The 13351-nt window shown below is 43.2% G+C and overlaps 1 protein-coding gene and 1 non-coding gene across 3 annotated transcripts in view; one reads left to right on the top strand and one right to left on the bottom strand.

Annotated features, from left to right (window-relative positions):
• NKAIN2 (sodium/potassium transporting ATPase interacting 2) overlaps positions 1 to 13351 on the top strand; it is a 1260259-nt gene that overhangs the window by 412067 nt on the left and 834841 nt on the right. The window lies entirely within an intron of this gene.
• LOC119924262 lies at positions 11421 to 11557 on the bottom strand. The gene has a single exon (XR_005449080.1). It is a non-coding gene; the product is annotated as a small nucleolar RNA SNORA7 (small nucleolar RNA).

Genomic DNA, 13351 nt, shown 5'->3' with positions numbered 1-13351 from the left:
AATTCTGAGTTGCTGAGGTCAAGAAAAACACTCCCAGTTAGATGACAGATATCCCCCTCCTAATTCAATTAATCAGTGGTATTTTTGAGCACTTGCTCTGGGCAGAGCATTGCACCAAGCACTGGGGAAAGTACAATAGAGTTAGTAGGCATAATACCTGCCCTCAAGGGGTCTAGCATCTAACATAGGAGAATGTACAGTGCATGAGGACTGCTGTAGAATGAAATCCCCTAAAATTCCCTAAAATCTAAAGTCTAAAATCAATCAACAAACAATCATTATCTGTTGAATGCTTACCATGTGCAGAGCATTGTACTAAACACTTGAGAATGTACACTATAACAGAGTTGATAGACATGTTCCCTGTCCACAGTGAGATTACAATCTATATTTAACTTGTAAGTCTGAAGCACCCTCTGAGGAGTCGGGTGATAACTGGTTTTACTATGCATGTTTATGTAACTCCATTCTCATATTAGTAAGAATAATAATGGTATTTGTTGCGCGCTTACTATGTGCCAAGCACAGTTCTAAGCACTGGGGTAGATGCAAGGTAATCGGGTCGTCCCATATGGGGCTCACAGTCTTAATCCCCATTTGACAGATGAGGTAACTGAGGTCCAGAGAAGTTAAGTGGCTTGTCCAAGGTCACACAGCAGACAACTGGCATAGCCAGGATTAGAACCCACGTCCTCTGACTCCCAAACCCGTGGTCTTGCCTCTAAGCCATGCTGCTTCAATTAATGAACAGAGTATGCTTGTATAGGGCCAGAGCCATATCAATGAGCTCCACTGTGGAGTGCGTTTGTGAGCACTTGATCCAGTAACAATAGAGAGTGGAAAGATCCCGGGCTCGGGAGTCGGAGGTCATGGGCTCGAATCCCGGCTCTGCCACTTGTCAGCTGTGTGACCTTGGGCAAGCCACTTAACTTCTCTGGGCCTCAGTTACCTCATCTGTCAAATGGGAATTAAAACTGTGAGCCCCATATGGGATGACCCGATTACCAACTTGTTGCCAACTTGTACTTCCCAAGCGCTTAGTACAGTGCTCTGCACACAGTAAGTGCTCAATAAATATGATTGATTGATTAACTTCTCTGGGCCTCAGTTACCTCATCTGTAAAATGGGGATTAAGACTGTGAGCCCCTGTGGGACAACCTGATCACCTTGTACCCCCCCCCCACCCCAGTTCCTAGAACAGTGCTTTGCACATAGTAAGCGCTTAACGAATACCTTTATTATTATTAACAGCGAGCCTGATCTGCTGGCTGGTATTTGCTAGACTGCTATCATGGCTCAGCCCCAGCACAACATCCAACAGCTGCTTCCCATTACCTACTCAGGTTCGACCTCCAGGATCACGTTAATCCATTTACCAAGGTGCAATTGAAGGCTAAAAGGCCGATGTACAGTCTTAACAACCTTATTGTGCCGGTTGTTGCAAATCACAGCAGCCAAGAACGTACATCCTCCAACCACACACTCAATAGCCTTGTTATCCACCTGACATTGTCTGTACTTAACATGGGGCACGTTTTCCTTCAGGATATACTTGAGATCATCTTTAGTGCCAGTCAATCTGTCCTGCCTCTCAAAGAGCAAATCCTTCATCCTTCTGATTTTGACGGTGCTGGTAAAGGTTGGGACCGTGCGCTGATTTCTGTTCCCCAGACTTTATTTTTCCCGTCAGGCTGTCGATTTGCTGCTGGCCCCTTGCCTTCCGTCCCCAAGCTCTAATGCTGTGAGACGGCAATCTGGTTTAATGATCGATTTATACACGTTGCAATCTGACTTGCTGAAAGTATGGGCCCTCGATTTTGTAATCTGGGAGTCATGTATACTGTAAATGTTTATCACTCCTCTTCCACCTCCGAAAGGTAGAGAGGTGCTTTCGATTGTTGCTTTTGGCCATTTTCCAGAGAGCTTGGACATAAACAGCCTGATGTTTCAGGGAACAATAACAACAATAATAATGATAATGGCATTTGTTAAGTGCTTACTATGTGCCAGGCACTGCACTAAGCACTGGGGTAGATACAAGCCAACCAGGTTGGACACAGTCCTTGTCCCACATGGGGCTCACGGTCTTACTGCCCGTTAATTCATTCTATCATATTTATTGAGCTCTTACTGTGTGCAGAGAACTGTACTAAGTGCTTGGGAGAGTACAATATTAAAATAAACAGGCACTTTCCCTGACCACAGTGAGCTTACAGTCTACAGGGGGAGAGAGACATTAATATAACTAAATAGCACATATGTTATCTGCTATTAGTTATCTGCAAATAGTTGTCTGTTATCTGCAAATAGTTATTGCTTTAGCCTCTTTTCTAACTCAAGATGTGCTTTTCGCGCATCCACCAGAATACTTCTGATGTCTTTTTTGGACTGTAAATCCTTTCCAAATGGAGAGAGTCAGGTGCCTGGAGACAGTCTTTCTCTCACCCTCTCTCTCTCTCTCTTTCTCTGTGTGTCTCTCTCGCTCTCTCTGTCTCAGTCTTTGATTTTTTATTATTATTATTATTATTATTATTATTATTATTATTATTATTATAACATGTGCATAAATGCTATGGGGCCAGGAGATGGAATGAATACAAGAAGAAAGTCAGTGTGATGCAGAAAGAAGTGGGAGAAGAGGAAGGAAGAGCTTAATCCGGGAAGGCCTCTTGGAGCAGATGTGTCTTCAGTAAGACTTGGGGGAGAGCAATTGTCCCTCTTTTACAGTTGAGGTAACTGAGGCAGAAGAGAAGTGAAGTGATTTGCCCAAGCCAGAATTGGAACCCAGGTCTTTTTCACTCACAGGCCCTTGTTATATCTGTTAGGCCATGCTGCTTCCCTAGGTCACACAGGGGAATATAATAATAATAATAATAATGGCATTTATTAAGTGCTTACTATGTACAAAGCACTATTCTAAGTGCTGGGGAGGTTACAAGGTGATCAGGTTGTCCCACGTGGGGCTCACAGTCTTAATCCCCATTTTACAGATGAGGTAACTGAGGCACAGAGAAGTTAAGTGACTTGCTCAAAGTCACACAGCTGACAATTGGCGGAGCTGGAACTTGAACCCATGACTCTTTCTACCGAGCCACGCTGCTTCTCTGTAAGGCAGCTACATCTACATGGGGTCATTTTGGAGCACCAATTGGATATGTTAGAAATGACACCACCAAATAGTTATTGCTTTAGTCTCTTCTCTAACTCAAGATGTGCTTTTCGCGCATCCTGCAGAATCAATCAATCAATCAATCGTATTTATTGAGCGCTTACTGTGTGCAGAGCACTGTACTAAGCGCTTGGGAAGTACAAGCTGGCAACATATAGAGACAGTCCCTACCCAACAGTGGGCTTACAGTCTAGAAGAGGGAGACAGAGAACAAAACCAAACATACTAACAAAATAAAATAAATGGAATAGATAGGTACAAATAAAATAAATAAATAAATGCTTCTGATGTCTTCTTTGGACTGGAAATCCTTTCCAAATGGAGAGAGTCAGGTGCCTGGAGACAGTCTCTCTCCCTCTCTCTCTTTTTCTGTGTCTCTTGCTCTCTCTGTCTCAGTCTTTGATAGCTGGGTCTTTATGGAAGTATCTCCCTCACTGTAATAAATTGTCTTTTCTGAAATGGACACCATTAGCTTATCTCTGGTAAGCAATTGTTATTGGTATATACTTCTCCTTCACTGCTTTTAAAGTATTGTTATCATTTGGCACAAGAAGCCTGTTTGTTAAGGTCATCAAACTGTTCCTTCTTGCTTGGACATTGCCTTCTTGAAATGTCTGGCAATAGCTCTTTGTATTGTCAGGGCCTCCTTGAGTTGAAGATTGGCGGCAAGTCAAGACCAAATGCTTTCCCATTTCAAGCCAAGTGCCAGGGTAGTGGGTTTGGTCATGTCTGGTATTTTTTTAAGGTATTTAAGTGCCAGGCACTGAACTAAGCACTGGGTAGATACAAGCTAATCAATTTGGACACAGCCCCATAGTGGAGCCTAGGAGTCAGAAGGTCATGAGTTCTAATCCTGACCTTGCCACTTGTCTGCTGTGTGACCATGGACAAGTAGCTTCATTTCTCTGGGCCTCAGTAACCTCATCTGTAAAATGGGAATTGAGACTGTGAGCCCCATGTGGGACAGGGACTGCGTCCAACCAGATTTGCTTGTATCCATCCAGCAATCAATACAGTGTCTGGCACACAGAAAGCACTTAACAAATTCCATTATTATTACTATTATTATTATTTTGTCCCACTTGGGGCTCAGAGTCTTATTCCCAATTTTACAGATGAGGCAACTGAGGCACAGAGAAGTGAAGTGACTTGCCCAAGGTCACACAGCAGACTAGTGACAGAGTTATGGTGAGGTAGATTCTTAATGGAATCTCTGTTGATGGCCATTTTAATGTCATCTATCACATTTGTTTCTTACCACTAGAGTCAGGAATCAGAAATAGACAAAACTACAGTAGATATTTATTTTATTTTGTTAGTATATTTGGTTTTGTTCTCTGTCTCCCCCTTTTAGACTGTGAGCCCACTGTTGGGTAGGGACTGTCTCTATATGTTGCCAATTTGTACTTCCCAAGCACTTAGTACAGTGCTGTGCACATAGTAAGGGCTCAATAAATACGATTGATGATGATGATGATGATATGTAGTTACATAATGACAGGCAAGGGTTTTTTTTTCCTGCTTCCCCATGTAAAATCAGTGACTTTTTTTAGCTGAGTGGGAGCAAGGCAGGGAGAGGTGACCAGATTATTAACAGCAAACATGTGGGAGAAAAAGTAGAAAATATTAGTTTTTACCAGTTCCCTGCGAATCTCCCCAAAAAATACCCAGACAGACCTCTGCTCTGACCCTTTTCTGCAAGCAGTGTCCAAACCAAGGTCCTAGTTTGCCTGATAAAGCGAATGGGTGCATGGATAAATTGTCTTAACTGTAGATCTTTGAGGAATTTGCCAAATGTGAGGATCATCATCATCATCATCAATCGTATTTATTGAGCGCTTACCGTGTGCAGAGCACTGTACTAAGCGCTTGGGAAGTACAAATTGGAAACATATAGAGACAGTCCCTACCCAACAGTGGGCTCACAGTCTTAAAGGGGGAGACAGAGAACAAAACCAAACATACTAACAAAATAAAATAAATATTTTATTTATCCTGGAGAGGATCACTGTCCAGTAAATTGGATTGGCTTCATGGAAACATTAGATTGCAAATCAGTGTGGTCTAGTGGAAAGTGCGTGGGCCTGGGAATAAGAAGATCTGATTCTAATGCTGGCTTCACCACTCACCTGCTCTTTGGCCGCGGGCAAGTCACTTAATTTCTCTGGGCTTCATTTCTCTCATGTGCAAAATGGGGATTTGATACTTGCTCTCTCTCCTTCTTAGATTCCCAGCCCCTTGTGTGACCTGTTTATCTTGTATCTACTCCAGCTTAGTACGGCACTTGGCACATAGTAAGCACTTAACAAAAAATACCACAATTAGATTCCCTTGCCCAGAAAACAAAAGTGTTTTTGTGTTCTCACATAGAGTATCTCTGTCCCTTAAAGGCAGAGTTGTAAAGGGGTGATGCTCCCGGCTGATTTAATGAATGAAAGAATTAGACTGCCTCCATCATGGGTAGACACCGTGGCTTTGACCGTGGTTGGGTCTCGTGTCTGCTGTGTGACCTTGGGCGAGTCACTTTACTTCTCTGGGCCTCAGTTACCTCATCTGTAAAATGGGGATTAGGACTGTGAGCCCAGTATGGGAAAGGGACTGTGTCCAACCCAATTACTTTGTACCTACCCCAGTGTAGTGTACAGTGTATATAGTACAGAGTAAGCACTTAGATACCACAATTATTATTATTGGTACTATTTTGCAAAACACCCAGTGTAATGCTTGACACACAGCAGACACCCAGTCGAGGGTTCTGCACATATTTAGCGCTCAATCAGTGCTACTGAATGAATAAATCATGTTTGGTTTCTATATAAATTTCATCTGTAATGACTAAGTACTGGTTTTTCAGGCCAACCACGGTTTTCCCCCTATTCAGTTTACCGTATACCACCTAGAGAAACAGCAGGGCCTAGTTAATAGAGCACGGGCCTGGGAATCAGAAGGATCTGGATTCTAAGCCCGACTCTGCCACTTAATGTTGGTATTTAAGTGCTCACTATGTGCCAAGCACTGTTCTAAGCACTGGGGTAGATACAAAGTCATCAGGTTGTCCCACGTGGGGCTCACAGTCTTAATCCCCATTTTATAGGTGAGGTAACTGAGGCACAGAGAAGTGAAGTGACTTGCTCAAAGTCACACAGCTAAGTAGCGGGGCAGGGATTAGAACCCATGACATTGGACTCCCAAGCCCGTGCTCTTTCCAGAGACACCCTGCTTCTCTATAGCCATGCTGCTTCACTTGTCTGCTGTGTGACTTTGGGCAAGTCACTTCACTTCTCTGTGCCTCAGTTACCTCATCTGTCACATGGGGATTAAAACCGTGAGCCGCATGTGGGACAGGGACTGGGTCCAACGCCATTTGCTTGCATTGATTCTGGCGCTTAAAAAAATGCCTGGCAAATAGTAAGCGCTTATCAAATACCACCACAAATTCCAAGGGTAGCCTCTGTCCCCTGTGCTCTTCCTTGCTATATCAGACACCAGGATCACGTTGTGCTTCTGAATCATAGTTTTTCTTTGTGGTGTTAGTAGAGTGCCCAATAGGTACTGTACTAAGTGCTAGAGTAGATACAAACTAATCAGTTGGACAAGGAAAATAGAGGATGAAGAAGGATTTTTTAGGGATATTATGTGGCCTGTTACTGTTAATATTATTATTATCCCTTATGATGTGTTTTGAAGATGGAAACCATCGCAGAATTCCTTCAAGCATCTTTTTGTCTTTCATCTACACCAGCGCTTAGAAGAGTACCTGGCATGGAGTAAGCACTTAATTAATAATAATAATGATGGCGTTTGTTAAGCGCTTACCATGTGCGAAGCACTGTTCTAAGCCCTGGGGGGATACAAAGTGATCAGGTTGTCCCACGTGGGGCTCACAGTCTTAATCCCCATTTTAAAGATGAGGTAACTGAGGCACAGAGAAGTTAAGTGACTTGCCCAAAGTTACACAGCTGATAAGTGGCAGAGCCGAGATTGGAACCCATGACCTCTAGCTCCCAAGCCCATGCTCTTTACACTGAGCCATGTTGCTTCTCTTTAAATACCATAATTATTATTATTGCCACTGTGGAGTCCGAGTTGGACCGGATAGTCTAATTGGCCCGATCGTGACATTTCTCAGTAATCCAGAAAAAAATAAATCTTATCTGGCAGCGTTCGGATCATGAGCATTCCAGATGTATCTCCACTGGCATAGCCCTGGAGTTCAGTCAACTCATAGTTACCGGTGCCAGGTCCGTTTTCCCTGGGCTTTGTTCATGGTCGCCGGTTGTCACTGGGATACAACGGGAGGTGGTAGGAATAGAGCCGTTGGGGGGATGATCGCACACATAGGCAATGCTTCCCGGACACATTGAACATGACACAAATCAGCCTATCTCAGCCAGCCTTCCTCCCACGGTGGCAGAATCAGCCGGAACTCCATGCCAGCCTGCAGTAATCACAGACAAGAGTGACTCCCATTATTGCCTGGTAGCCCTGAGGCTGGATCAACATCCTGCGTACAGCGGAAAAGAGAATTCGAGGGAGTGTCTGCTATATTTTCATTCAGTATGGTTGACGAAAAGGAAAAAAAATAATCTGCATCCCATCAAACAGGACAGAAAATTTTCCCTTTCATGAAGCTAGGTTTGTTGCCGAAGTAAGGAGGCCTTCCCAGACTGAGCCCCTTCCTTCCTCTCCCCCTCGTCCCCCTCTCCATCCCCCCCATCTTACCTCCTTCCCTTCCCCACAGCACCTGTATATATGTATATATGTTTGTACATATTTATTACTCTATTTATTTATTTATTTTACTTGTACATAGCTATTCTATTTATTTTATTTTGTTAGTATATTTGGTTTTGTTCTCTGTCTCCCCCTTTTAGACTGTGAGCCCACTGTTGGGTAGGGACTGTCTCTATATGTTGCCAATTTGTACTTCCCAAGAGCTTAGTACAGTGCTCTGCACATAGTAAGTGCTCAATAAATACGATTGATGATGATGATGATGATGATGAAGGAAAGCAAACTAATCGCTCTTGTTTATTGAACGATTACTGTATGCAGAGGACTTTATTGGGAGCTCAGGATAGAACATTAGACGTAAAAGATACAGTTCCTGCCCTCAGAGAACTTGCCAGGAGACACGTGCAGTATTTACAACTAGTAGGAGTAAGGACAAAGAACACCAGTATTAGCAAGAGTTTAGAATGATGATTGGGTAAGCAAACAAAAATAATGATAATAATAATAATGGTGGCATTTGTTGAGCACTTACTATGTGCAAAGCACTGTTCTTAGCACTGGGGGAATATAAGGTGATCAGGTTGTCCCATGTGGGGCTCACAGTTTTAACCCCCATTTTACAGATGCGGTAACTGAGGCTCAGAGAAGTTAAGTGACTTGCCCAAGGTCACACAGCAGACATGTGGTGGAGCCGGGATTCAAACCCATGACCTCTGACTCCAAAGCTCGTGCTCTTTCCACTGAGCCACGCTACTTCTCATGAGTACTGTAGATCAAATGAAAGTCATACAACGAAAGCTATATACAAATAAAGGCCAACGGTGTTGGTTGGGTTGACACAACTTGGGATTATAGGAATTAATCGGGGAAAGCTTCTTGGAGGAAGCGGGTTTTCAGTAGGGCTTTTTTTCGTAGTTTCTATCAAGCACTTACTATGTGGCAAAAATACTGTAATAGTAATAATAATAATAATGACATTTATTAAGAATTTACTATGTGCATTGCACTGTTCTAAGCCTTGGGGAGGTTACAAGGTGATCAGGTTTTCCCACGTGGGGCTCATAGGCTCAATCCCCATTTTACAGGTGAGGTGACTGAGGCACAGAGAAGTGAAGTGACTTGTCCAAAGTCACACAGATGACAATTTGCGGAGCTGGGATTCAAACCCATGACCTCTGACTCCAAAGCTCGTGCTCTTTCCACTGAGCCACGCTGCTTCTCATGAGTACTGTAGATCAAATGAAAGTCATACAACGAAAGCTATATACAAATAAAGGCCAACGGTGTTGGTTGGGTTGACACAACTTGGGATTATAGGAATTAATCGGGGAAAGCTTCTTGGAGGAAGCGGGTTTTCAGTAGGGCTTTTTTTGGTAGTTTCTATCAAGCACTTACTATGTGGCAAAAATACTGTAATAATAATAATAATGACATTTATTAAGAATTTACTATGTGCATTGCACTGTTCTAAGCCTTGGGGAGGTTACAAGGTGATCAGGTTTTCCCACGTGGGGCTCATAGGCTCAATCCCCATTTTACAGGTGAGGTGACTGAGGCACAGAGAAGTGAAGTGACTTGTCCAAAGTCACACAGATGACAATTTGCGGAGCTGGGATTTGAACCCATGACCTCTGACTCCAAAGCCCATGCTCTTTCCACTGAGCCATGCTACCATAGTGCTGAGTTCTGTACTCAGCACTGAGGAACTTACAAGACAGCCAAATCAGATACAGTCCCTTTCTCACTTGGGGCTCACAGTCTGAAGAGGAGGGAGAACAGGTTTTGAACCCCAATTTACAATTGAAGAAACTGAGACACAGAGTATTTAAGTGACTCGCTTGGAGTCACACAGCAGACAAGTGGCAGAGCTGATGTTAAAACCTGAGTCCTCTTGACTCCCAGGCTGGTGGTCTTTCCACTAGGCCACATTGTCAATAGACGCATGGTGGTGCATAATTGAGAAGGGCATCTGCACACAGTGAAGTAGATTTCAGATTCAGGAAAGTTGAAGAAAGTGAAGAAAATCAGGTCTAGGAGTCAATTTTCAAAGATGGTAGAGGCTGAGTCCTCAGTTAGAGAACAAAGAATTAGATCTTCTACCCTAAACTGAGAGGGAATTCCATTTCTCCACAATTGTTTCATTTTGGTCTGCACTCTCTTCCTTTGTTACTAGTAGTGTTAAGCTGGGGCGGAAAATGCATTAGTCTAAACTACTTGTGAGACTAATTAAAGCTGTTTTGTTATGTCTTCCTCCTGGGCCCTGGTTCTGGGGGGACTTGCTTTTGACTTCTGTACAGGCTGCTGTTTTTCTTCTGAGCTTGCTGTGTGGGGAACTAAACCTTGAAAGACCTGATTTTTGAGGTAATTGTAAGCAAAGGTGGGAGCGCTAATGAGTAATCTGGGAGGAAATTAAAAATCACATTGATCATATAATCAACATAATCAGCACGATCTCTCGTTAGAAATGTAAATCTACTGTTTGGAAGCGAATTCCACCAGTGTGATCAGCACTATAGGATACAGTCTTTTAGATGAGGAGGCAATTAAAAAAAATCTTTCCTGTATAATTCTTTTCTGAAGCAAGAAATTGAATATGGCATTAATCCAAGTTCAACAGTTATATTTTTAAGAGCCGGAAAAGTATTCTGATAAGGGAGATAGAATTAACATGTGGACGGTTGAAGAGTAGTATGTGGTCTGCTTTGGCACTAGAAGTTTTGAGCCTTTAAGCTTCCTTCAGTTACTTCTCAGTGGCCTGAAAGTGTTTGTGTGAGTTCAGACATTTCTCTGGAGAATTACAGTCTTTGATTTCCCTCTAAGGTCTAAACCATGGGAAATGCTCATATTGATGCTCACCATTCATTTTAATGCTGAAACTGCACGACCCAAGGACACCAGGCTCATGATTCTTCATGATCGTGGACTGTTCTATAACTCAGCCTTGCAGATAGCCGCTCGCCGAGGCAAGGAATGCTTTGAACTGGGCAGATTGTAAAACACGTCTATTTTTTCTCTTTTACTTCTGAAGGGAAGAGGTGCTAGCAAAGTAGGAAAGGACACTGCTGAACTTATTTGTCATACCTGTTCTCTATCTCCCCCTTCTAGACTGTGAGCCCACCACTATAGAGGTACCGTCTCTATATGTTGCCAACTTGTACTTCCCTAGAGCTTAGTACAGTGCTCTGCACACAGTAAGCGCTCAATAAATACGATTGAATGAATGAATGAATGAAGTGCCCAGCTCACAATAAGCACTCAGTAAGCATACAAAAAATGCTATCACTCTGTCGTTGTTGTCTTATGCTGTCAAGTCATGTCTGATCCATAGCAACGCCATGGACACTTCTCTTCTAAAATGCCCCACCTCCATCTGTAATCGTTCTGGTAGTATATCCGTAGAGTTTTCTTGGTAAAAATATGGAAGTGGTTTACCATTGCCTCCTTCCGCTCAGTAAACCTGAGTCTCCACCCTCGACTCTCTCCCGTGCCGCTGCTGCCCAACACAGGTGAGTTTTGACTTGTAGCGATTGCCTTCCACTCGCTAGCCACTGCCCAAGCTAGGAATGGAATGGATATGCCTCTGCTTGATTCTCCCTCCCGTAGTCGAGACTGGTAGAGAAATGGAAACTCTCCAGGTGCAACCCTGAGAGGGCTACTGCTCTATTGAGCACTTTATTGACAGTTCCTCCACCAGACTCAGAGAAGGAAGAATTCTGCTTTTCTGACAGATTACTAGATTGTTCCTTTTTGCGTATCAATCTATCACTGTTGCTAATCTGCTTCTACCTCTTCAACACAATTTCTTATCCATTTTCACTCTCCTTTCTCCTGTTATGGGCTATGCTTGGAGCTTGCCCTATTCCTTAGTATTCCTGAAGTTCTCATTAAGGTTAATGGAAATTAAAACAGCACCAGAAGGAGGGAAAAAAAGCAAAACAGGCTCTTCCCTATTCTCCCTGGGATTTCTCCTCTGCTCATTTCTGGTATGTTCTTTCATTTGTGGCTATCTGTTTTAATCAGAATGCAAGTCTCTGAGTGTTCTTTGCTGCTTTTTCAGTGCTCTAATGGGGAGAGGCCCTCATTGACCTCAAAGAACTGAGAAACTTTCCTAAGGCAGGAAAATTACCTACATAGTGCTGAGGAGAAGCCCCTTTTAAACGAGTTCTGTAAAAAGCCATTTGAAGGGACAACATATTGAGTTAACAAAGTCTGTGTTTGACAATGTGGCATTCTTTTGACACTATTAATAACTGAGCATTAATTCCATTTTTACTGTTCAGGTGCTTCCATACCCAGGCCCTCTATATTCATTCATTCATTCAATCATATTTATTGAGCACTTACTGTGGGTAGAGCACTGTACTAAGCACTTGGGAAGTACAAGTTGGCAACATTGTTCTGACAACTTGACACCTGTCCACGTGTTTTGTTTTGTTGTCTGTCTCCCCCTTCTAGACTGTGAGCCCGTTGTTGGGTAGGGACCGTCTCTATGTGTTGCCAACTTGTACTTCCCAAGCGCTTAGTACAGTGCTCTGCACACAGTAAGCACTCAATAAATACGATTGAACTGAATGAATGAATGAACATATAGAGACGGTCCCTACCCAACAACGGGCTCACAGTCTATATGTATTTAAGTGTCACACTGCTTCCACCACTGACAAATAACTGGAGGTGTAGAATTGATTCAACTAAATTGAGGATCAGCATGGCCTAGTGGCAACAGCATGGCCTTGGGAGTCAGAGGTCATGGGTTCTAATCCCGGTTTTGCCACTTGTCTGCTCTGTGACCTTGGGCAAGTCACTTAACTTCTCTGTGCTTCAGTTCCCTCATCTGTAAAATGGGGATTGAGACTGTAAGCCCTATGTGGGACAGTCTGATTACCTTGTATTTACCCCAGCACTTAGAACAGTGCTTGGCACATAGTAAGTGCTTAACAAATGCCATCATTATTATCATTATATTTATTAAATTGATTAACTTAAAGTAAATCAAGTTAATCCTCTTAAAATCTATCCTTTCCCCTTGGGTCGCCAGCCCCATCCCTTAGCACCTTGTTGAAAAAATTGCCTCCTCTGTTTGTCTCTCCCTGACTGCCATCTTGGATCACTCACTCTCCAATGATTTCTTCCCCACTGCTTTCAAATTTGCCCATGTACCTCCTACCCTAAGAAGAAACCCCTTTCTCCTGACCCCACACCTCTCTCCAGTTATCACCCCCCTACTCTTCCTACCACTGCTCCCCAAATTCCTTGAGCAAGTTGCCTATACCCACTGCCTCCACTTCCTCTCTTCCAATTTTCTTCCAATTTTCTCCTTAACCCCTTGCCACCTTGTTGCCACCCCTCCACTTCACAGAAACTGCCATCTCTAAAGTCTCCAGTGACTTCTTCCTTGCCAAATATCATGGCCTCTACTCCATCTTAATCCTCCTCAACCTCTCAGC

This window comes from Tachyglossus aculeatus, chromosome 2, assembly GCF_015852505.1.
Source record: "Tachyglossus aculeatus isolate mTacAcu1 chromosome 2, mTacAcu1.pri, whole genome shotgun sequence".
NCBI classification, from domain to species: Eukaryota; Metazoa; Chordata; class Mammalia; order Monotremata; family Tachyglossidae; genus Tachyglossus; species Tachyglossus aculeatus.
Note: the sequence above shows the minus strand (reverse complement) of the source record. Positions and strands in the feature narration are given on the sequence as shown.